Here is a 22,321-nt window from a genome sequence, read left to right as displayed (position 1 = left end):
CATAGAAGTGTGACAAGAAACGCGTTACTAAATCTATTCATGTGTCATATTCAAACAAGAAAACAATGATTCACTTTGGCCAGATGATTCTTGGGTCATGTGTACCTGCAAATAAAATAGTAGCCCAAAATCCCTTTTACCCTCCGTCTATTACATTACACATTAATGCTTTAGCAGCAGAATTTCTTCTCGCAGTCTTAAAATAAATATCTGACATTATAAAGTACTTCACTCCACATGGTAAATCGTGTTAACAATTACAATGAACACTACCAAGAATGATGTCAGCCATTATGCCTAGAGAAAGCTCATTTCAGGAATATGGAGAGGCACTGAGGTCTGTTTCTTGGCAGTCATAAATAACTGGCCAGTGTGAATACAGAAGACCAATGATAAAACTATCTTTGTTAAACATATCTGCTGGAATAATTAATGTCATGGCAAAGTTTGCCCAAATCAATAGTATATGCAAATATAACAATACTTTGTATATCTTAGCTTAGATGCTTTTTTCCTCACTTTATTAAGCTGAATAACTTCTACTTGCTAAACTTCCACAGGTATCAGATCACACATTTATAGAACTCTATGGAGAAGGGAGAGGAGCAGATGTAGTAGAAGCTGGGGGAGAGACACGGAGAGGAAGAGACTGAAGCAGCTAAGTGGGCTGTAATAGGAACTTTCCATTAGTGCTTTATTCCCATTAGTACTTGTCAGTAATTCTCCATAGGTGTCCTACATGATCTTCAGACTCTTTCTGAGTGTGTGCGAGAGAGACAAAGACAGGTATAGAGTAGATTCTAATCTACTTACTATATGCAGTATCCAGTAGCTAGTCTCCACCCATCAGCTCAGGAAAAACTGATAAAAATGTAAAATATAAGTCATATAATGGCCAGAAATAGTGTTAACTCCTCAGCCCCGCACACAACAGCTTATCTTGAAAAGTCACTTGAAATGTCAGAAATGTTTTAAGATGTGAGGTGGCATCACAACATATATATTTAATATACCTGTATAAGGTATGACACCTTATACTATCAACTAAATAAAAACAACTGATAGGTTTATTATTTCCATTTACCGTATATACTCGAGTATAAGCCGACCCGAATATAAGCCGAGGCCCCTAAATTTACCACCAAAAAACTGGGAAAACTTATTGACTCGAGTATACGCCTAGGGGGGAAATGCGGCAGCTACTGGAAAATTTCAAAAATTAAAATGGTCTGATTTTTTGGGTGCAGTAGATGCTGGGTGCTGTGGAAGGGGAGGGGGTGTTTTCATTGTCTGTCTGCCCCTTCCCTGAGCTTGAGGACTGTTTTTTTTTTTCCCCCACTTGGAATTTTTTTTTTCTTTTTGCTGACCCCACTATAAGCCGAGGGGGGCTTTTTCAGTACAAAAACTGTGCTGAAAAATTTGTGCTACGAAATTTGAAATTTATAGAGTTCAAGGAAAAGGTGACTGCTAGTTCATGTTCCACTTAGGTCTATGAAAGAGACTGAGTTGGCTAGAGTCCCAGAGGTGGAAGTCTGGGACCCTACCTTCTGCCATATATGCCGTATACTGTGGATATTCCAAAACTGTTTAATATGAGACTCCCTCTTTAGGCTAAGGCCCCACATAGCAAGTGCAGAAAAAAAATGCTTTAGAAAATACTGTGATGGAAACACATGATGCTTTTTTCTGCTGCACTTTTCATTGCTATTTCGCAGCGTTTTCCTCTGCGGACTTTCTACTCCTATTTATAAAATGCCATTGTGTCTGTGATTAAATTGTAAAGGGAAAAAAAAATACATAGCGTTTTTTTGGGGGGGTTTTTAGACACTTTCATAAACCTCCCCCATAATGTGCTGAACATAGAGATGGGAGCTTATTGGATACAAGCTTACCTATAGAGTAATCCTCAATTATTGTTTTATAAAATAACTTTTTCTAGACAATGAGTCCAAAAATATTTTGTGCCCACATGATTCTTTTTTTCTAGACCTTACTATATCTGTGGCCTCTATGACATTAAACCCTGCAGAGAAAGGGAGAATACAGGAAATAGGAATGAAATGATCTATTTAAAGCCGTACCAGAGGAAGGATATAAATGAGACGGGATATGCTTTCAACTAGAGCCATGAATGAAATAAGTTTTGTGATGAAAGGAGCTTTCTACATTTACTGAGATTTTGCAAATTCACATTTTATTATGACTCATGTGTTCACTTTAGTATTCAAACCAAAAAGCTAAAACACACAAGATAATGGATTATTGTTAGATAATATGTGAAGGTCGTGGTTTGATTAAAGGAAGACAGCACTTTTTCTTCACTTTCTTTGTAGAAGTGTAAGGAAAATGTTTGTTTTTGTACCGTGTTAGCCAGTGGGTAGGAAATCTAAAAAACAAAAAACTTGAAAGTCTACAGTAGTTGATACCTTTTTTTAATGGCTAACTCATAATGATGTGTGAAGATGCTACAGCTGACTGGTATTTCTTTCTATTACTGTGGACACGTGGGACACTGTTACAGCCTGGGAACCATCACCCACCTACCCCAGGAGTTATGGAAGCTTGGCAAGAGAGCAGCACCATGTATACCTGGATGGTCTCTGACTTCCTTGGGGCAGTAGAACACTGTGGTAAGGAGGAGGAGGAGGGCTTGTGATGAAGGACATTTGGGGCATTTTTTGTGGTTAAAAGGACAATAGTGCTGATGCAAGATACCGAACTATCAGCTGTGAGCAGGAGATCTCACCACCTACCAAAGGAACTACCACATGTTATCATGATATGTCCCCCACTTCTGCAAAAATTTCTGCTTGTTATATCCACATGCTGTGACCCCCCTCCTTGTGTCCTACAACCAAGTTGGCTGTATTATTATTATTATAATTATTATTATTAACATCAATCTGCACAGAGAACTAAATGATCCTGCAGTGTGTCTGTGTTTCTTTCTTTTTTAGTTGCTATGATTCCTAGGATTTCTCTATCTGTCATGAGCTTGTATGTGTCTCTCTCTTGTTATATACTACTGTACCATCTATGAAACTGTATCACTGAAATTTCCCCATTGTGGGACTATTAAAGGAATATCTTATCTTATCTTATAATGATGACAGATTATAACGTTTCGAAGCTCTTGGCTCTCGATTCGAAGCCGAGAGCTTTGAAAGGTTATAATAGGTCATCATTATGAGTTAGCCATTAAAAAAAGGTATCAACTACTGAAGACTTTCAAGTTTTTTGTTTTGTAGAAGTGGAAAATCTGATTTGCTTGATTTCTTTGAGCATGAACAAGTTTTTAGAAGCATTTCCTGTAGCTATTTGTAAGGGGGACAGTTCTGTATGGGACTCAGATATGGGACACTAAAGAGGTAATAATAAATGTTATTTATATAGTGCCAACATATTCCGCAGCACTGTACAATTTTTAGGGTTCAAGTACAGACAAAAAAGATACATTACAAAGAAATAGTCAATTCACACAATGGGACTGAGGGCCCTGCTCGCAAGAGCTTACAGTCTATGAGGTAGAGGGGGTGACACAAGAGGTAGCAGGGGCAGCATTGGAGGTAGCATTGCTTATACGTTGGTCCAGAAAAGAGGTAGACACATAGCAGTAAACTTTAGATTAACTTACTGCGATAATGGGTACAGGTAATTAAAATACAAGGCACTAAACAATCTATTAAAGGTGCAAAATTTGCTGGTTACAGTCCGCAGGCAGGTATACAGTGTAAGGTTCACAGTCTCTTGTAGGCATAGATTAATGGTTTCAAGCTGAACAGGCTCTACAAATAACTTATTTTAACAGAATGTAGCCCGTCATGTTGTTTACATTAGTGTCAATGCCACTTAGTAATGTCAGTTGCAGTCATCCTATGACAGAAGACTGCAACAGGCATTGACAACGGTAGTGTGAACCAACCCTGAGCAACCCACCCACCTTCCTGTGAAATAACGCATATCAAGCAAACAAATAGATAACTGTTAAAGGCACAGTGCATGCAAGGAGGCAGCCCTTATCGCACTCATTGGGTCATCAAAGCACAACACAGTGAAACCTATCAACTGCTCTGTATATATTGCTCTGCCAATCTCATACAAAAGTCTAATGCAAAGTTCGGTCACATTTGGTAAATTGGGAATAGTTCAGCATTGCAGGAAGTTCAGCTCAATCACCAATCCCCCAACCTAACTGTACAGTATATATCTGCTACCATGGCTATAACTAACAGGGTAGCAGACATGGCAGCTGCTGTGGGGCTCACCAACTAAGAGACTCCATTTCCACTGAGACCTAGAGTGCAGTTACTTTGCCTTCCCATAATAGATGCTGGCCAAACTGTTACTCAGCAAAATGTAGTGTGTGGCTTTGTACTAAACTACATGGTCATTTTTCGGCTTTCACTTATTTCACTCATCTGTGAATCTAAATACCATATAAAATGCATGTTATGAGGAGTAATTACTGCCGTTATGATTTTTATCATTTTTCAAAGAAGTTGTCTTGTCAAGACATCTTACCTTATGCTGTATCTGGAAAGTTGTGGTGGGGGGCTCTCTACTTCAGACCTTCTACTATAAGCCAGAATGCAAAGACACTGTCATCAGCTATTGCCCTAGTTGACTTGGCCCATCCATATATTATAATAGGCCATATATGGGGCCCCAAAAAGTAATTGTACTCCATTTATGCACCCACAAAGTAACAGTACCCTAACTTCACATCATAATACCACCTTCAGTCTGCAACAACTTGTAGGGTCATTGGCTGAATGCCATCATTTGCAAACTACATGCTGTACTCAAACTGCACCAATTCAAGAAAATGTCTGACATAACACTGCATCTAGTAGCATGAGCATCCTTATTCCTGCTCTCCTGTGTCCTCTTATCAGGCACATCAGATTACCTGCTTCAAGTGCAAATTTTATAGAGGTTTGGGGCAAATCTGTGTATCAGTGATACTACCAGCTATATTCATTAACTAGACCTCAAACGTCTATGTCACTGTGGCTTCTTCCTAGGGACACATGGAACAAACTAAGTTGCTTGGGTTTCTGCATGCAGACTCTCTGGAAAAGTACAAAGGTAACTGTCTATTAAGTGTATCTTTGCCCCAGCTTAACCCAACATAACCATTAGCCAATGCAAGCTCAGATCCTGGTATGTCCAACTAGAACTATTCCTGAGGCACAACTCCGAGTCCTTAGTACAACCAATGTTCTATCTTCACACAAGGCATTTACATACCTCCCAACTTTTGAAGAACTGAAAGAGGGCCGAAATGTGCGGCGTGCGTAGCGCGCCGCTGCAAATTTAGCCCCGCCCACTTTTGTGTTGACTCCGCCCACTCGTTAATTTTTCATGTGCCCGCACACAGTATAATCCTCCTACAGTCACCCGTAAATTATATGTCCCCCCTCTATCTCTCCCCCAGTTTCATATACACCCTTCATCTGCCCCCAGTTTCATGTCCCTCTTCCATCTCTGCCCCCAGTTTCATGTCCCTCTTCCATCTCTGCCCCCAGATTCATGTCCTCTCCATCTCTGCCCCCAGATTCATGTCCTCTCCATCTCTGCCCCCAGATTCATGTCCTCTCCATCTCTGCCCCCAGATTCATGTCCCCCATCTCTGCCCCCAGATTCATGTCCCCATCTCTGCCCCCAGATTCATGTCCCCACATCTCTGCCCCCAGATTCATGTCCCTCCATCTCTGCCCCCAGATTCATGTCCCTCCATCTCTGCCCCCAGATTCATGTCCTCTCCATCTCTGCCCCCAGATTCATGTCCCCACATCTCTGCCCCTAGATTCATGTCCCCACATCTCTGCCCCCAGTTTCATGTCCACTCCATCTCTGCCCCCAGATTCATGTCCCTCCATCTCTGCCCCCAGATTCATGTCCCCACATCTCTGCCCCCAGTTTCATGTCCACTCCATCTCTGCCCCCAGATTCATGTCCCTCCATCTCTGCCCCCAGATTCATGTCCCCACATCTCTGCCCCCAGTGTCATGCCGTCCTCTCCTTCATCTGCCCCCAGATTCACGTTCCACCTCCACATTAAACTTACCTTCTCCTCCGCTCCCTCGCCGCTGTCTGCCTGCCTCTCTCGCTGACACATGCGGCTGAAGGAAGGAGCTGACACAGGTCAGCTCCTCGCTTCCCCGCTGCCCGCCTCTCTCCCTGACACATGCGGCTGAAGCTGCTCGCATGCTCCCTTCGCCGCTGCGTCTCTCCCTCGCTGACACATGCGGCTGAAGCGAGGAGCTGACCTGTGTCAGCTCCTCTCTTCGCCGCTGCCGCCGGCTCCTGTCTTGTACATCGCGTCTACAAGCCAGGAGCCGGCGGCAGAGGCGAATTGAGGAGCTGACACAGGTCAGCTCCTCGCTTCAGCCGCATGTGTCAGCGAGAGAGAGACGCAGCGGCGAAGCGAGCAGCTTCAGCCGCATATGTGTCAGGGAGAGAGGCGGGCAGCGGCGAAGCGAGGAGCTGATCTGTGTCAGCTCCTTGCTTCAGCCGCGTATGTGTTCAACTCAGATCGGCGTCCTCTGGACACCGATCTGAGTTGAAATCGGGACATACCTCCCTCCAACCGGGACCGCGGCACATGTCACCCAAATCGTGACTGACCCGCGGAAATCGGGACGGTTGGGAGGTATGCATTTATAAGTAAGCACAACACAGTAAAACATAGTCAGCATGGATGAAGGTCACAGCACATTTACTTCCAGGTGTCTCTTGATATACAACAAATACCCAGTGCAGACAGTAAATGTCTAAGCAGATGTGTGTTAGTAGATGACGAATTGTTATATCTTCCATTCTGAGCCTTATATGCCTCTCGTAGGATACAAGTCTTAAAGGGGCTCTATCACTAGGAAAAGTCATTTTTAACTAATCACACCTTTGCATAGCCTTTAGAAAGTCTATTTCACACCTACCTTTTGTATGTAGATTGCTTTAGTGGTTTCTGAATAAGTCCGTTTTTATTCATATGTAAATTAGACTAGTGCACGATAGAAGGTGCACACCTCTCCTATTGTTTTCTATGGGAGACTGCTGATGATGATGATGACTCAGCTTCCTGTTTGCTTCACGCACATAGGAGATAATAGGAGAGAGGAGGCTGCTGGGAACTTCATGAGCTGGCTGGAGGCTCATTAGCATATGAATAAAAACGGACTTATTCAGAAACCACTGAGGCAATCTACATACTAAAGGTAAGTGTGGAATAGACTTTCTAAAGCCTATGCAAGCATGTGTTTAGATAAAAATGTGCCCCTTCTTGCACCCTGATGTAATAATAAGTCATGGCAAGTAGCATGTTAGTGCTGCATGTTGTACTATTACATTATGAATATGGCATTGTCTCAGGTTGTTGACCACAGAATCTAAGGGATTCTGATCGTTAAATCCCCTGCACCACAATCTGTGGCATATAAAAAAAGGGGCGTGGCATATAAAAAAAGGGGCATGGCATTGTAAAAAGAGTGTCCTAAGGTAATCAGTTATTAAATATAATCAAGGTAATATTAAAAATAATTTTGATTTAGGTCATAATCTTTCAGACCTAGCAAGAACCTATAATTTGGTCAATGATCTCTGTAAAAAGCTGAGGCATTTCAGAGTAGTAGCTCGTCCTTATCATGGAGCCTGTTGGTAGTCAGGTCACCTATGGTTAGGGCAGTAGTACATCTATTACACTGCACTCTTGGATTGCCAGTACGTATGTGTATTGTAATAGGAAGAATTCAATAAGGCGCCTATGGTGCTACTTATCTCCCAGGAAAAATGGACCATTCACGATTCAACATGTTCAATTCTTCTTTCCCCAAACTGTAGCCATCAGCAGGCATTTGGGTTGCCATCACACACAATGATAAAGACTGAAATAAAAGAAGTGTGCCAAATATGCAAATAAGTCAATGTATGTAACTGAACTTTCATAGGATATCCACTTTTTTTCTCTCTGCATCTCAGCAGGAGCCTTGTTATAGGGATATAGAATTAGCAGTGGGGTCTGGACACTGAGATGTCCCACTGCCACATAAAGTATACCATCTATTCTAAATGGCATAAGGTAGGCTCCATGGTAGCCCCATTACAGATTTTGCAGTATAATATAACATGTACCATGGATTTTTGCCATTCATTGTTTTTCCAACTAATGTTGTGGCATGACCTGATGTTATGCATGGAACAAAAAAAATGAACTATTCTGCACCAGATGTTGTGATAAAATTCTTGAAATACATTTCAGATTGCCTTGTGTTACTATAACTCGTGCAACTAAAATAATATAGGGTTTACAACATACCAGATGTTCAGTACATGTTGTAATGTGATTTCTTATTAACCAATCGTCCCTCACCTTTACCACTGTGCCCTCAGGCAATAGCTTTATACTGTGCTGCAGCCAAACAGATTGGTCACACTATGTAAACTTTATGTATATCACACGAGATGGGAAAGATTAATATTGCGCCGTTATAATTATTTTAAACATTTAGCTTTGCCAATTTTCCACTCTTTGATATTATTTTACAATTAGAACTTGCTTGTGCTCTGTTCCACATGTGCTTTACTGCATTTCAATACAAACTATAAGAACATGAAATGAACTTTTCTTCCAAAACTGTCCGAAAAGCAGTTGTCACCTTTATACAGCTATACTGGCACCCTGCTACTGTATTCTGTATAATACAAACTTCCAAATTTCAGAAGTAAAAGTTTAAAATGACTTAAAGGGGTTTTTCAGGCAAAAAAAATAAAATCTTTAAAAAAAAAAAAAAAGTCTTAGTGCTATTAATAGGTTAATAAGTGCACCCAAATACCTTTAGCAGTGTTTTGAGTGATATCTGGATTTTTCTGTGAGCTCCTGGGATCTTCTGCATTTGTTTACATGGGTAGCTTCCTGCTCTTTTATCTTACAGCTTCCATGATCCATTTCATGAGCTGACTCACATCTCCACCATCTCTCACTCCCTCCCCTCAATCACACATACCCCCTCCCTGTTTACCTAGCTAGCCCGCTCACTACACCTTCAGCAGCCATCTTTAGACTCCTAGTTCTCACTTACTCAATAACCTTTGCTCAAACTCAATACTTTTGGCTGTAATATTGTAATAATCACTTCTGTATATCATCATTCTAGTAACACAGAAATTGGTAAATATATATATATCTATTGTAAGCCGATGGCTGGTCAGGTAATAGAGGGGGTGTACATCTCACGCAGACTACTCAGGTGGGTGAGATGAGAAAACTCCAGAAGGAATGTTTGTTCTCAGCAGACAACTTTCGTCTGCTGAGCATTTTGGTAAATGCTCAGTATTGGGGTGGATTTTTAGGAATGACAGGTAGGTTGGTAGTGGGACCTGTCATTCCACCTCCCTCCAGTCCACACTTTGGGGATGTCCCTTAAGAAGCCAGCTCCAGGGCAGTTCCTTTGACCTCATGATTCTCATTTGCTCTGACATGCACTGTGAGCTGTGAGGTCTTATATAGACAGGTGTCTGCCTTTCCTAATCAAGTCCAATCAGTTTAATTAAACAAAGCTGAACTCCAGTGTCCGCTGCTAGTGTCCGTTCAAAATCTTGTGCAGACATTAGCATCGGATACTAGCTGTGTCCATGACATTTTGCATTGATTTAAACGGACATTGGATGCGTTCTTTTATCGTCCGTGGGTGTCCTTAACTGTCCGTTCCCAAAGATGTCCGACTTTTCAAGCGGACAGTAAAATCTGACATCTTTGGGAACGGACACTTAAGGACACCCACAGACTGTAAAAGAACGCACACGATCTCCATTTAAATCAATGCAAAATGTCACGGACACAGCTAGTGTCCGCTGCTAATGTCCGCACAAGATTTTGAACGGCCATTAGCAGCGGACACTAGCTGTCGGACACCGACGGTAGTGTGAACGCCCCCTTACTGAGACCTGCAGTAAGTTTATCTGTGTGTAAGTACTTTATATATAGTGTGTACAGAATGTGTATGCATATGTGTGGTTATTCTATGTACAGTACATATGTGTATATGTGTGGTTATTGTGTGCATATTATATGTGTGTTTAAGTTTGTGTATTCTGTGTACAGTAGTTGTGTGATGTCCTTGTGTTTTCTGTGTACATAACATGTGTATACACCAGTGGTTATTATGTGTACAGTATGTGTTTATGTATATGTATGTATATATTTCCAGATATGTATATGTTTCCATATTATGTGCAAGGTACATGTGTGTATATGTTTGTGTAGTGTGTGCAAAGTAGATTGTGTGTATGTGCTTGCATACTGTGTGCAAAGTACATGTGTGTATATGATTGTGTATTGTGTCTAGAGGACAGTATGTGTGTGTATATGTTTGCATGTTTTGTGCAAAGTACATGTGTGTATATGATTGTATATTGTGTGTACAGGGCAGGATATGTGTGTATGTTTATGTGTGGATGTAATGTGTATGCAGAACCCACAGAGCCACTTCAAGAAATATTACATTGGTTATAAGTTACATAAGCACTGCATTGATCTTTAAGGGGTAATTCACATATTTTTTTTTTAGCATCTGTTTAGCAGACCAGATGGAAAATATGGATTTTTAAAAACAGATGAAAACAAATACAAGCAGATGGACAATTATTTGCGTAGCTTCAATGAAAAAACCCAAAAAACATCTGCCTTTATTCCTTTTTTTGTTAGACATAAAAGTGTAATATCACAGATAAGAAAATAAATAGCAATTCAGTTCCTGTTTAAAGGGATCGGTTTTGTGCATTCTTTTAAATGATGCAAAAAAAATTTAAAAAAAAGAGGTATTAAAAATGGATGAAAGCAAACCAAAATGGATGGTCAATTGTTAAGTTAAAGGGATTCTATCAGTACTACAATGTAGGAATAGCCTTAAAGAGGACCTTTCATGGATTTGGGCACAGGTAGTTCTATATACTGCTGGAAAGCTGACAGTGCACTGAATTCAGCGTACTGTTGGCTTTCCCGATCTGTGCCCCGGGTAAAGAGCTATCAGTCCCGGTACCATAGCTCTTTACAGTCAGAAGGGCGTTTCTAACAGTCTGTCAGGAACGTCCTTCTCCACAGCAGCGCTCTTTACCCGGGGCACAGATCGGGAAACTGACAGTGTGCTGAATTCAGTGCACTGTTGGCTTTCCAGCAGTATATAGGACTGCCTGTGCCCAAATCCACGAAAGGTCCCCTTTAAGAAAGGCTATTCTTCTACCTTTAGAATTCTTCTCCACGCCACCGTTTTGGCGAGATTCCCGGTTTTCTCCGTATGCAGGTGAGTCTCCAGACAGCACAGGGACGGTCCCCCTGTGCTCAAACAGCACAGATGGTGTCCCCTATGCTGCCTGAAGACTCTCCATCGATGCCCTTCTTCTACAGCCGCACGCATCCTCCTGTGTTTTCATCTACTGATGCCAGTACAGACCTACTGAGCATGCGTTGAACTCCATGAGCGTACTGCATACGCGCAGTATGCTCATGTAGCGTGGCCGCTACATGAGTGAAAGCAGTCTTGTCAGAAAAAGACGCAGGAGGATATGCGCCACTGTAGAAGAAGAAGGGCGTCGCTGGAGAGTCTTCAGGCAGCACAGGGGACACCTTCTGTGCTGTTTGAGCGCAAGGGGAACGCCCCTGTGCTGTCTGGAAACTCATTTGCATATGGGAATATCACTGGAATGGTGACACGGAGAAGAATTCTAAAGGTAGGGGAAGAATAGCCTTTCTTAAGGCTATTCCGACATGGTAGTACTGAAAAATGGGATTCTAATGATAGAATCCCTTTAACTTAACAAATGACCATCCATTTTGGTTTGCTTTCATCCTTTTTTAATACCTCTTTTTTGCATCATTTAAATCAATCCACAAAACTGATTCTAACAATGTGATGTAAATGGCCGCACTGTAATACATATATAATTAGTGCTATATACTTCCTTATGATTGTACATAGGAATATGAAGGATTTCACAGCCTGTGACACAATGCGTAGGTGTGTTTTATTATGGTGGTTATAAAAGTGATCTCAAACAGTGGCGAAAATTTATTACACTGGTGCACTTTCTTACACTTTGACCATTTTCTGAATCCCTTACAACTTTTGATAAAAGTGTGGAGGGTATCATGGTGGGATGGAGTGAGGATGCCTCAGCCCAAAATAGTCACTAGAACTAGTTTCAGTTTCAATTCTGGAACATGAGACCTTCTGAGTCAGAATCAGGATAAAGCCCCATGTAGTGTCCTGCAGTAAGAAAGTGGCAGCAACGCATCACAGTTTTTCCCGCTGTTCTTTTTACAGAAAGTTTGCAGAGGTTTCTTCTGTGGATTTTCTGCTTCAATTATATCTATAGGGAAATCACCAGTGTTTTCTGTAGATATAATTGATATGCTGCGATTTCCAAAACTGCAAAGTTTTTGGAAATCATAATGTGTCTGTGGGGGTATTTTACCACAGTGTGAAAGTGTGGGATGGGATTTGCTAGAATCCCATCCACTACACAGTGACTGTAAAACGCCGTGTTTTTTTCAGTGACTTTTCCGTGGCAGACAAACAGTGGCATTTATGCCACATGGGGCCCTCGGCCTCAAGATGCTGCATCTAGTTAATAATTTTTGTACATTTCATACCAGCCTAGGATTTGATTAAGACTCAACTAGGAAACGCCAATGAGTAGAGTACTACTATGTACTACTGTGCTCTTCATGTCCTAGGGCTTGTTTTATTTATTTTATAATTAAATGTTATTAATTTTATTTATTGCTATTTTATTAGGGGCAAGGAGAAAATCCCAACCAAATATAGTCAAAGTCCTCCTTCTTGTACAACCCCATACAAGTGTTCATCTCATCATCAGGGGTGAACATACCCCTTTCGCCGCCCGAGGTGAACTACAGAAAGCCTCCCCCCCCCTCCCGGGGCGGGGCTTAGCACCGTTTGCAGGTAGAGAGCAGGCACGGAGATGACCTGCTCTCTGCCTGAGCGTGAGGGGAGGCTGCTGGAGCAGCGTTGCTCCAGTGGCCTCCCCAAACCACCACTCGGTGCTAAGCCAGTCCAGGACAGCTCCCTAGATCTCTTCTGACATACAGGATATGTGTAGCTTGTATTCTGCTTCCGCAACCTTCACTATGGAGTAGAAGATGCACACATCCTGTATATTATATATTATATATATAATATATATAATATATATTGTATGTTCCCATGGCAGGTGGAAGCCTTCTGAAGGCTTCCAGGACTGCAACAGGAATATTACTACATAGTAATAGACCGAAAGTCCCATAGACTACAATACAGTTGTACTGCAGTCTATGAGACTTGCAATCCTACAATTGCAGGGTCAAGTACCCTAGCATGGCTAATAAAATAGTAATAAAAAAAAAAAACAACCTGAAAGTTTAAGGCCGGGGCCCCCGTGGGCCGTAAACACCGTGATTCGCGCAGCGTTATACAGTAACAGCAAAGTGGATGCGATTCATGCGAATTCCATTCCCACTATGCATTAAAATCCTCAGCGTGAACATGCTGCTATTTCTAAAACTGGTGCGATTTTGGAAATCGCAGCATGTTAATTATATCTACGGAAACGCCAGCAGCTGTCCCGTAGATATAATGATAACAGAAAGTCAGTGGAGGAAACCTCCGTGAACTTTCTGTTCAAAGTGCTGCGATTTCTGCTGCGACATTCGGATGGTAGGGTCAGAATTTGGCGTCAACAACATGAAAGCATGGATCCATCCTGCCTTGTATCAACGGTTCAGGCTGGTGGTGGTGGTGTCATGGTGTGGGGAATATTTTCTTGGCACTCTTTGGGCCCCTTGGTACCAATTGAGCATTGTTGCAACGCCAAAGCCTACCTGAGTATTGTTGCTGACCATGTCCATCCCTTTATGACCACAATGTACCCAACATCTGATGGCTACTTTCAGCAGGATAATGCGCCATGTCATAAAGCTGGAATCATCTCAGACTGGTTTCTTGAACATGACAATGAGTTCACTGTACTCCAATGGCCTCCACAGTCACCAGATCTCAATCCAATAGAGCATCTTTGGGATGTGGTGGAACGGGAGATTCGCATCATGGATGTGCAGCCGACAAATCTGCGGCAACTGTGTGATGCCATCATGTCAATATGGACCAAAATCTCTGAGGAATGCTTCCAGCACCTTGTTGAATCTATGCCACGAAGAATTGAGGCAGTTCTGAAGGCAAAAGGGGGTCCAACCCGTTACTTTCATGGTGTACCTAATAAAGTGGCCGGTGAGTGTACATTTTTTACCCCTGGGATCATACCGAAACAAAGAATACAGGTGACATGTTATATTGGCTGCAGAGTGCACGCTGTAAAAATGAAGCCTGAAAGAAATTCACACAAATTTACTTTTTCTCCAATTCTACCCCATTCTGAATTTTTTTCCAGCTTCCCATTACATGGTGCAGAAAAATAAGCCCTCATATGGCTCTGTGAACAAAAAAATACAAAAATTATGGGGTTTGGAAGGAGGGGAGTAAAAAACAAAAATGGAAAGTCAAAAAGTGGCACCAGCTGGAAGGGGTTAATACTGTGCAATGACTGTATCTGTAAGAATAGAGTAGTAATACTGTGCAGTGCCCATTTATTCAGGATTACAGTAGTTGTACTGTGCAGTGTGCATACAGAATAAGAGCATTAATCCTATGCTGTGTTTAGGTGTGCAATATAGAAGTAGTCATTCTATGCTGTGCCCATACGTGCAGGATAAGAGTAGTCGTACTGTGCCCTCTCTTTGCGAAGGTTCCACTTCTAGTTTTGGCTTCCGACACGATTTTGGAAATCGCAGCATGTCAATTATACCTACAAATACACCGCTGGTTTCCCCATAGGTATAAATGTAACAAAAAGTCCGCAGAGAAAATCTCTGCAAAGTTTCTGTCTAAAGCGCTGTGGGAAGAACCGTGATGCGTTGCCACCGTGGTTTTTCCTGCAGCGTATTTTTTGCTGCGGGATGTCCTATGGGACTTTACCCTCAAAGTGTCTTTACCTGCAGATTGTATTATACAGCTGTGCTCACATTGATGGAAATGTTAAGGTTGTCCACCTGATGGCGCTGTACTCACAGCAGCTTGGGACAGGGGCGGAGTGTTGTAGCCTTCTAGGTGGTTATAGAGGCTGGGATAGATCTAGCACCTCTCCCAATACTGGCCTCTCTCCCAGACAGCAGGATAGTAGCACAGTGAGAGGAAGCCCGGATTCTCCCATTCATTCACACGCTCCCTGGGCAGAGGAGCTGCGGGCTAGTTACTGTTATCTCTGCTCCCAGCCTGGCTGGATTGGCTGGACACAATCTCTCCTTGTGGATTATAGTCGCAGGGAATTGAAGCAATTGGTTAGACTAGAAGACTCGGACACCTCACTATAAGGTATCACATATAATGAATGGCCATTGGCTTCCTGGTGTTGGTAACTTGTATAACTTCTGTCTGGACTGTGCATAGAGCTGTCTGATGTGCAGCCACTGGCTGCTTCTATTGTGCAGTCCACGTGTTTGGGGCTGGAAGGGACATTTAAATCCATCTGCTGGGCACAGGCTGGACAATAGGGGGTCGCAGAGCAGCTCTCGGCTGGGGGTTAACCCTTCACACCCTGGAATGGTCACTTTGTGTTGTAGTTGACAAGTTAGATGGTTTCTCAATTGTTTTAAGTCCCCACTTTTTGTTTGGAGTGTTGAGACCAGACTGGGATGAAGGGTGAGATCCAGGGTATGCCACTTCCTCTGTCCAGAACAATTGACCGACCCCCCCCCACACACACACACACTAGACTGCTGGATTCAGTTTAGACAGCCAATTATTCAGAGACGGTACAGTACAAAAACATTGGGGTGTGATATTCTGCCTACATTTTAGCTGTTGCCCTGAGTCCCATCCAAACGTATCCACATCTGTCTAATCCACTTTGGTACTAGGTTTATGATAGCCGTCACCATGTGAGTGACCCAGGATCTCATTCGAGGAACGATGACGCCCTTTACATTGCAATATCATACAATGTATTCCATACTACTGTAGACTTCTGTAAAGGATTTGTCACAATGCTATGTACACATGCCAGTTTCTAGAAGTACTAATAGGAATAGACATAATAACAGACATAGGAACAGATATAGGAATAGACATTACAGCTTTGGGGCAGTGCCACGACATTGCTTGTGGTGTAGATGGTGATTGTATTCTTATGATCTGAAGCCTTAGGCTTGGGCACACAATCTGGACCTCTGATGGGGTGTTGGACACTAAACTTCCCCCTCCTATCTAGGACAATCCTTGGTACGTGATGTATTGTGTACTTTTATCCATATTAGTGATCCTATAAACAATAAACACAACTGGTTACTTGAATTCAGCATTGAAGCAGCATCTCCAAGTATTCCACAGTGTGTCTGGCAGGACTGCTCTATGGGACACCTTATACCTTCACACCTCCATGGGGTCATTTCCTCTCTGTGTAGTTTCAGGAACGCCAAGTCTTGAAATGAATGTCCTGGCCAAAAAAATGTCGGTTACATGCACATACTGCCCCATATGGCAAACTGATTCCATTACAAAAATCCTAATTCTGAATTTCAAGGAATGTCTGGAAAAGCCACACTGAGCTAAGCCTTAAATTGCAGCCTGTGAATCACCAATCCCTTGCAGTGAGAAGACCCTCCTTGTCTTAAGTAATAGCATGTTTATAATTGGCCTTCTTGAGGAGTGTGGGGGTACACACGTATTCTATGTAATCTCTACCTGGTGAAGGCTTTTTTTAACCTCTTCCTGCGCAAAGAAGTTGAAGCTCTTGAGCATGTAAAATGGATTATCCTTGAAATAAAACTAGGTGCAGCTATCTGCCTTCTGTTATGTGCAGTTACAGAACACTTTCTATGCCTACAATACAATGCTAAAGATTATGTAGCTCTGACTACACAAAGCCGAATGCAATGTTCATTTTACAGCTCCAAGTACAGTTGGATGAGGGGAGGACACTGCCAGAAGGGCTTGGCATTCATTGTATTATGTACCTCTGGCAGAGGAGGGGACACAGCAGACCGTTTGCTGGAGGGGAATGTTTTTGGAAACATCTGACATTGCCCCCCCTCCCTTTCCCTTTCTTTCTTATTCCTTACTAAACATATGTGGATCAAATAGTACAGTACAGTATATTCAGGTGGTGCATTTACTTTTTTTTTTTAAATTTCTCCTATAAAATGTCGTAAAAACACTGAAAAATCAGTTTGAGGCCACTTTCAGCCAGCTCTATCAGATAACCGAGTTATGAGCATTAGTCAGAAAATAGATTTTACAACTGGCATGAGCAGATATAGATTTGCTCCAAAATTTGCACCATTTCCTGGCTTTCCTATTAATAAATCGGTCCTAAACTTTGAGCCCTCTCCTCTATATCCATACCTGCTTTTCTTGGCACTTTTAAAAACTGTTGTGTGCCAAGTAAAGTCACAATTTTTAATGCAAAATTGTCTCAAGCCACGACTTGTAACTTTTCTGGCACACTTTGAACCAAAAACTGGCATAAGGCCAGGACTATACTGTGACTCTTTGTAGGACTACTAATTGACTTTAACTATTGAGATACAATTACAGTCCAGATGAATGCATTGAGTTGTATGTAGGCTTGTGGACTGCAGCTGTCACTTTGAACTACATTTCCCATGATGCATCTCCCTGCTCTCTGCTCTCACTCTCTAAGTTTGCTGCTCACAGAGAGGAGTGAGCTTTTAAACCTTCACAGCATAATGGTGGGAGTGATTTATTATGTGTGATTTCATGGGAGGGGTACACAGAGATTTAGATCAGGGAGAAGCATCATGGGAAATGTAGTTTGTCACAAATTCACTGCATATAAATAACAGTGATACAAGGAGTCTCAAGTAAAATAAAGCCAGGAAAAGGGTGCAGAATAGAACAGTGCTTAGCACCACAGTGGATGCATTTACTGTTAATTTTTGGTAGCTGGATAACCCCTTTAAAATCAATCAGTTGTGCTACAAAAATATTGTGTAGTCTTACCCAAAACTGCACAGTAACTGTAGGTAATCTCTAAAGCCAATTGCAAATTAATCTCCTAGTACATTGGGGTTCCTAGAGAATAAATCCCACCCCATGTACATAATCTACATCAGGCTAAGCGAAGATCACTCCGCACAGAGAACTAAATGATCCTGAAGTTTTCTTTTCTTTTTTCTTTATCTGCTATGACTCCTAGTACTTTTCTTCTATCTGATTTCTGAGCTTATGTGTGTCTCCTTCTGTAATATATTACTGTTATTATCCTGTATCCTTATTATCATGCTGCTGCTGTAACACACTGAAATCTCCCCTGGTGGAACTACTTAAGGATTATCTTATTTTATCTTCCTCTCTGGCTATAAGAGGGTAATACCAAGAGCTTAGTCCCAAGGGGAGTATTTTGAGGACAAAAAAAGCTGTAGGGAAAGATATTTTGAAGAGAGTCTGTCAGTGGGAATATCTAGTATCAATCTAATGGCAGTACCTTGTAGAGCGACTTCTGCACTTTCCAAAAATGCATTTCTTATTCTACATTGCAGATCTGTTTTCATGAAAATCAGCATCATATTCTTATGCAAAGTAGCTGAAAAGGGCTTTTGGGGCTCTTCTTTTCCTGCTTCGGCTTCTCTCTCCACTATAGATGACCCCCTCTAACTGCAGACCTAGTGTGATACATTAGAAGATGTCACTCAAAGAATGGGGAGTGGAGATGGGCAGCTGTTAGCAGCGATTATCTAGAGCAGTCAAGCCCCAATATTAGAAGAAAAGTCCCTAAGGCTGAAGTCCCACGTTGCAAACAAGCAGTATTTTGGTTGCAAGCTGGTGTTTTTCATATAGGTATAATGGGGGCAGAAAGTCCATAGGGGAAAACTTGGCAAAAATCGGAATGGAATACTCTGCAGAAAAAAATGCATTGCATTTCCGCCACTTTTTTTTCCCTGTGATTTGCTATGTAGGGCCTTGAGATCTTTTCAGATGGTTTGCATAATAATAAAATAGATTTTCATGGAAACAGAGCTGCAATGCAAAATAAGAGAGACATCTTTGGACAGAAGCCGCCCTACAAGGTACTGTCATTAGTTTGGTTTTCCTGCAGACACAATCCCTTTAAGGAACCTTGATTTTATATCACTCTGGATGTAATAATTGGACAGACAGACATCTTTCACATAATAATAAAAAAAAATAAAATAATAATTATTATTATTATTATTCACAGACCGCAAGTCTTAGAGAATTGATAAATGCCTTTCTTCTCTTCTGGGTGACACTTTTCATATGAGCAGACAAAATAGTGCCAAGGAATGTGCTGCTGGCAATTTGTCTTGATGTGCATGACTGGCTACTATAAACTACAATAATTCATATATCTGTGCACTTTTAAGATACTGAATCAAGTTTCTTGAGATTGCTTAATAATGAATCTAGTAAGGCTTGGAACTAGAGATTATAAGAGATTAGAAAAGTAATCCGTTGCCACTTTTATGATGGGGTCATTGATAGGCATGTTACAACATGGGGGGAGGGGGATTCATCAAGACGGTCATATTTTATTCCAATCTTAAAGTCTGCTGCACCAGTGGAAAGTGTTCTTAATTCTATTTTTGTGCCATAAATTATAATTGTGGGGTGGGCGATGGTCTGGCCATGATGCTTGCTTTCGGTTAAGTTACAAGGCTAGTGCAAAATCACCACTTGTGACAATTTTAGTCTCAAGTAGTGATAAATAATCACAATATGTCAAAGTCTAGTAACTATAATGATAATTTCCCTCCTTGTCTGGTATATGTGCCTATAAAGTACTTTTTGTAAAGGTTACAGTTTTAGTTGCAATGTTTGCCTTGTGTTGTGAGTCCAGTGTCCTTGGTTTTCATGAGTTGTGCACTCTCTCTGTTCTCACACTGCCAATTGACAGCTTTCCCCCATGCACAACAATAGGGAGAAAGCTGTCAATTTGCAGCATATGGAGCCTTCAGTTCATGAATATCAGGGACTCCTGGGTTACAGTGCAATGTGTGTTCTGCAGTTAATAAACTATTAACTTCATAAATGGTACTTTACAGGCAGACACGGAGTTAAAAATGACATGCCAGGTGGTGACATATTATATTTTTTTTTTTACTTAGATGTATTCATAAAAGAATTATCATCTTTCTAAACAGGAAGCTATAAAGTATAAATTCATCTTATAAACTGATGACTATTGAAAAGCTTCTGGTGACTTCACACTTGTGGTTAAGTGTGATACACACTCTAGTCACCCGATGACACAATTCACTTTGTTAATATATTGTGAATTATAAAGTCTAGCATACTACATTACCTTTACACAGCGCTTTAAATTGGGAAAAAATTTAGGGTGAAATCTGGTATAATTAATTCCCCCTGCACACAGTATTATGCCCCATAGTGGCCCCTGCACACAGTATTATGCCAAATAGTGGCCCCTGCACACAGTATTATGCCAAATAGTGGCCCCTACAAACAATATTACGCCCCATAGTGGTCCCTACACACAGTATTACACCCCATAGTGGCCCTTACACACAGTATTATGCCCATGGAACACCCATGTACAATTATTATACTCTGGGGTCTTTTCAGACCCTAGCCCTAGAGTATAATAATTGGAGACCCAGGGGAGGATACAAACATAAACATAATATGATAATTTAACAATAATATGATAATGTAATTCTGAATGCTATCTGGCTTCACCACTTCATTGCCATTGTAAGAATCTATGGGCCTGGTATGATCTCAAGGTTGGCTCAATAAAAATGTGGACCAGATTTACATCTGTTACTGTGTTACCATGTACATGCAGTATAATGGTCTCTTTATCTGCACATCTGTGGCAGTTTTAACGATAAGTAGAATATTTCAAATATTCTACTATTGCAAACCATTTTCCTGGCAGATCTTGCTATAAACCAATAGATATTGGATTGAAATGGATCTGGAATTCACTGTAATACATTTATTGCACACGGTTGGGGGTGTAAAGACATTCAATATAGGAAAAGAATTCTGTTCCCACAGTCTGGTAGATCTCTGGATATATTTGTACTTTCCAGGAATGTCTCTTTTCAGATGATGAGTTATGTATTGCACTTAGAGCAAAATGTCTGCATTTTTAGGACTGGAATGGATTTCCTCCTGCATTTACAGTATGGCTTGGGATGCACAGATAATAAAAATACTGTGGATCACTGAAATAGCCTTTGTCAAACAAACACTTAGTATATGGCCACCCCTAGAGTTACAAGCATTCTTGACATGTGCTCCATTGTAAAGTGTGGATAACAGCTGCATGGCATCAAATGAGTTCAAAGGTCAGGAGGCTGTATATGCACAACTGTCTGGTCAGTAATTCCTTCACTTCACCATCCACTAGTCTTATAGAGTTTGGATCCAGCAGTATTGAAAGGTTAACTCCCTAAAGGCTGACAATGTGGTTGTATGTTGAAATGTTCCACTTTATTCCTATTATGTGATATTACAGTCTCAAGAATAAGATGAGTATGAACACAATGGGCCAGATTTACTAATAGTTATAAAGGGCAAACTTAGATGGGCGTGAACTAATTGCTTCTGAATTTTGATTTAGGCTAAGGCTCCATGTTGCAGAAATGCAGGTTCTATTCCTGTCTGATTTTTGCGGCCCTGCTTCTATGGATTCTATTCATTGAATGATGAATTGATGACATTCGTGTGTACCCCGTGTGCTGTCCGTACATTCGTTCATTCATGGCAGCACGGTCATGTGCAGCCGGCTTTATTATGTGTTTTAGACCATAGAAGTGTGTAGCATAGCTGACCGGAGTGTGCTCTAGCAGGAAATACATAGTTAAAGGGATTCTATCATTAAAATGCAATTTTTTCTGGGTACCTTGCCAGAATAGCCTTAAGAAAGGCTATTCTTCTCCTACCTTTAGATGTCTTCTCTGGGCCACCTTTCAGTATAAATCCCGGTTTTCGTCGGTATGCAAATTAGTTCTCTCGCAGCACTGGGGGCGGACCCAGCGATAAAACAGCACTGGGGGGCGCCCACAATGCCACGAGAGAACTCTCCAGCACCGCCTCCATCGTCTTCCGGAACGGCCTTTCTTCGCATCTTCTTCCGCCGCTGGCTTCAAACTTCTAGGCTTCATGCCTAGGGCAAAGCCTACTGCGCATGCCAGCTGGCCACAAGAAAATGGCCGCTTACACAGTATTATAAGCGGCTATTCTCTTGTGGCTGCCAGGCATGC

The 22,321-nt window shown here is 41.6% G+C and overlaps 2 protein-coding genes across 2 annotated transcripts in view; both read left to right on the top strand.

The window, feature by feature from the left end:
- Nucleotides 1–22,321, top strand: part of PTCD1 (pentatricopeptide repeat domain 1) — a 221,409-nt gene that overhangs the window by 65,504 nt on the left and 133,584 nt on the right. The window lies entirely within an intron of this gene.
- Nucleotides 15,228–22,321, top strand: part of MYO1B (myosin IB) — a 127,048-nt gene continuing 119,954 nt past the window's right edge. Inside the window, exon 1 of the mRNA XM_075285248.1 lies at nucleotides 15,228–15,422. The gene's annotated coding sequence lies outside the window, so the exon portion shown is untranslated. The remainder of the gene's footprint in view (nucleotides 15,423–22,321) is intronic.

Source organism: Leptodactylus fuscus, chromosome 8, assembly GCF_031893055.1.
Source record: "Leptodactylus fuscus isolate aLepFus1 chromosome 8, aLepFus1.hap2, whole genome shotgun sequence".
Lineage (NCBI taxonomy): Eukaryota > Metazoa > Chordata > Amphibia > Anura > Leptodactylidae > Leptodactylus > Leptodactylus fuscus.
The sequence above is the reverse complement of the archived record's forward strand: the minus strand, read 5'-3'. Positions and strand labels throughout refer to the sequence as shown.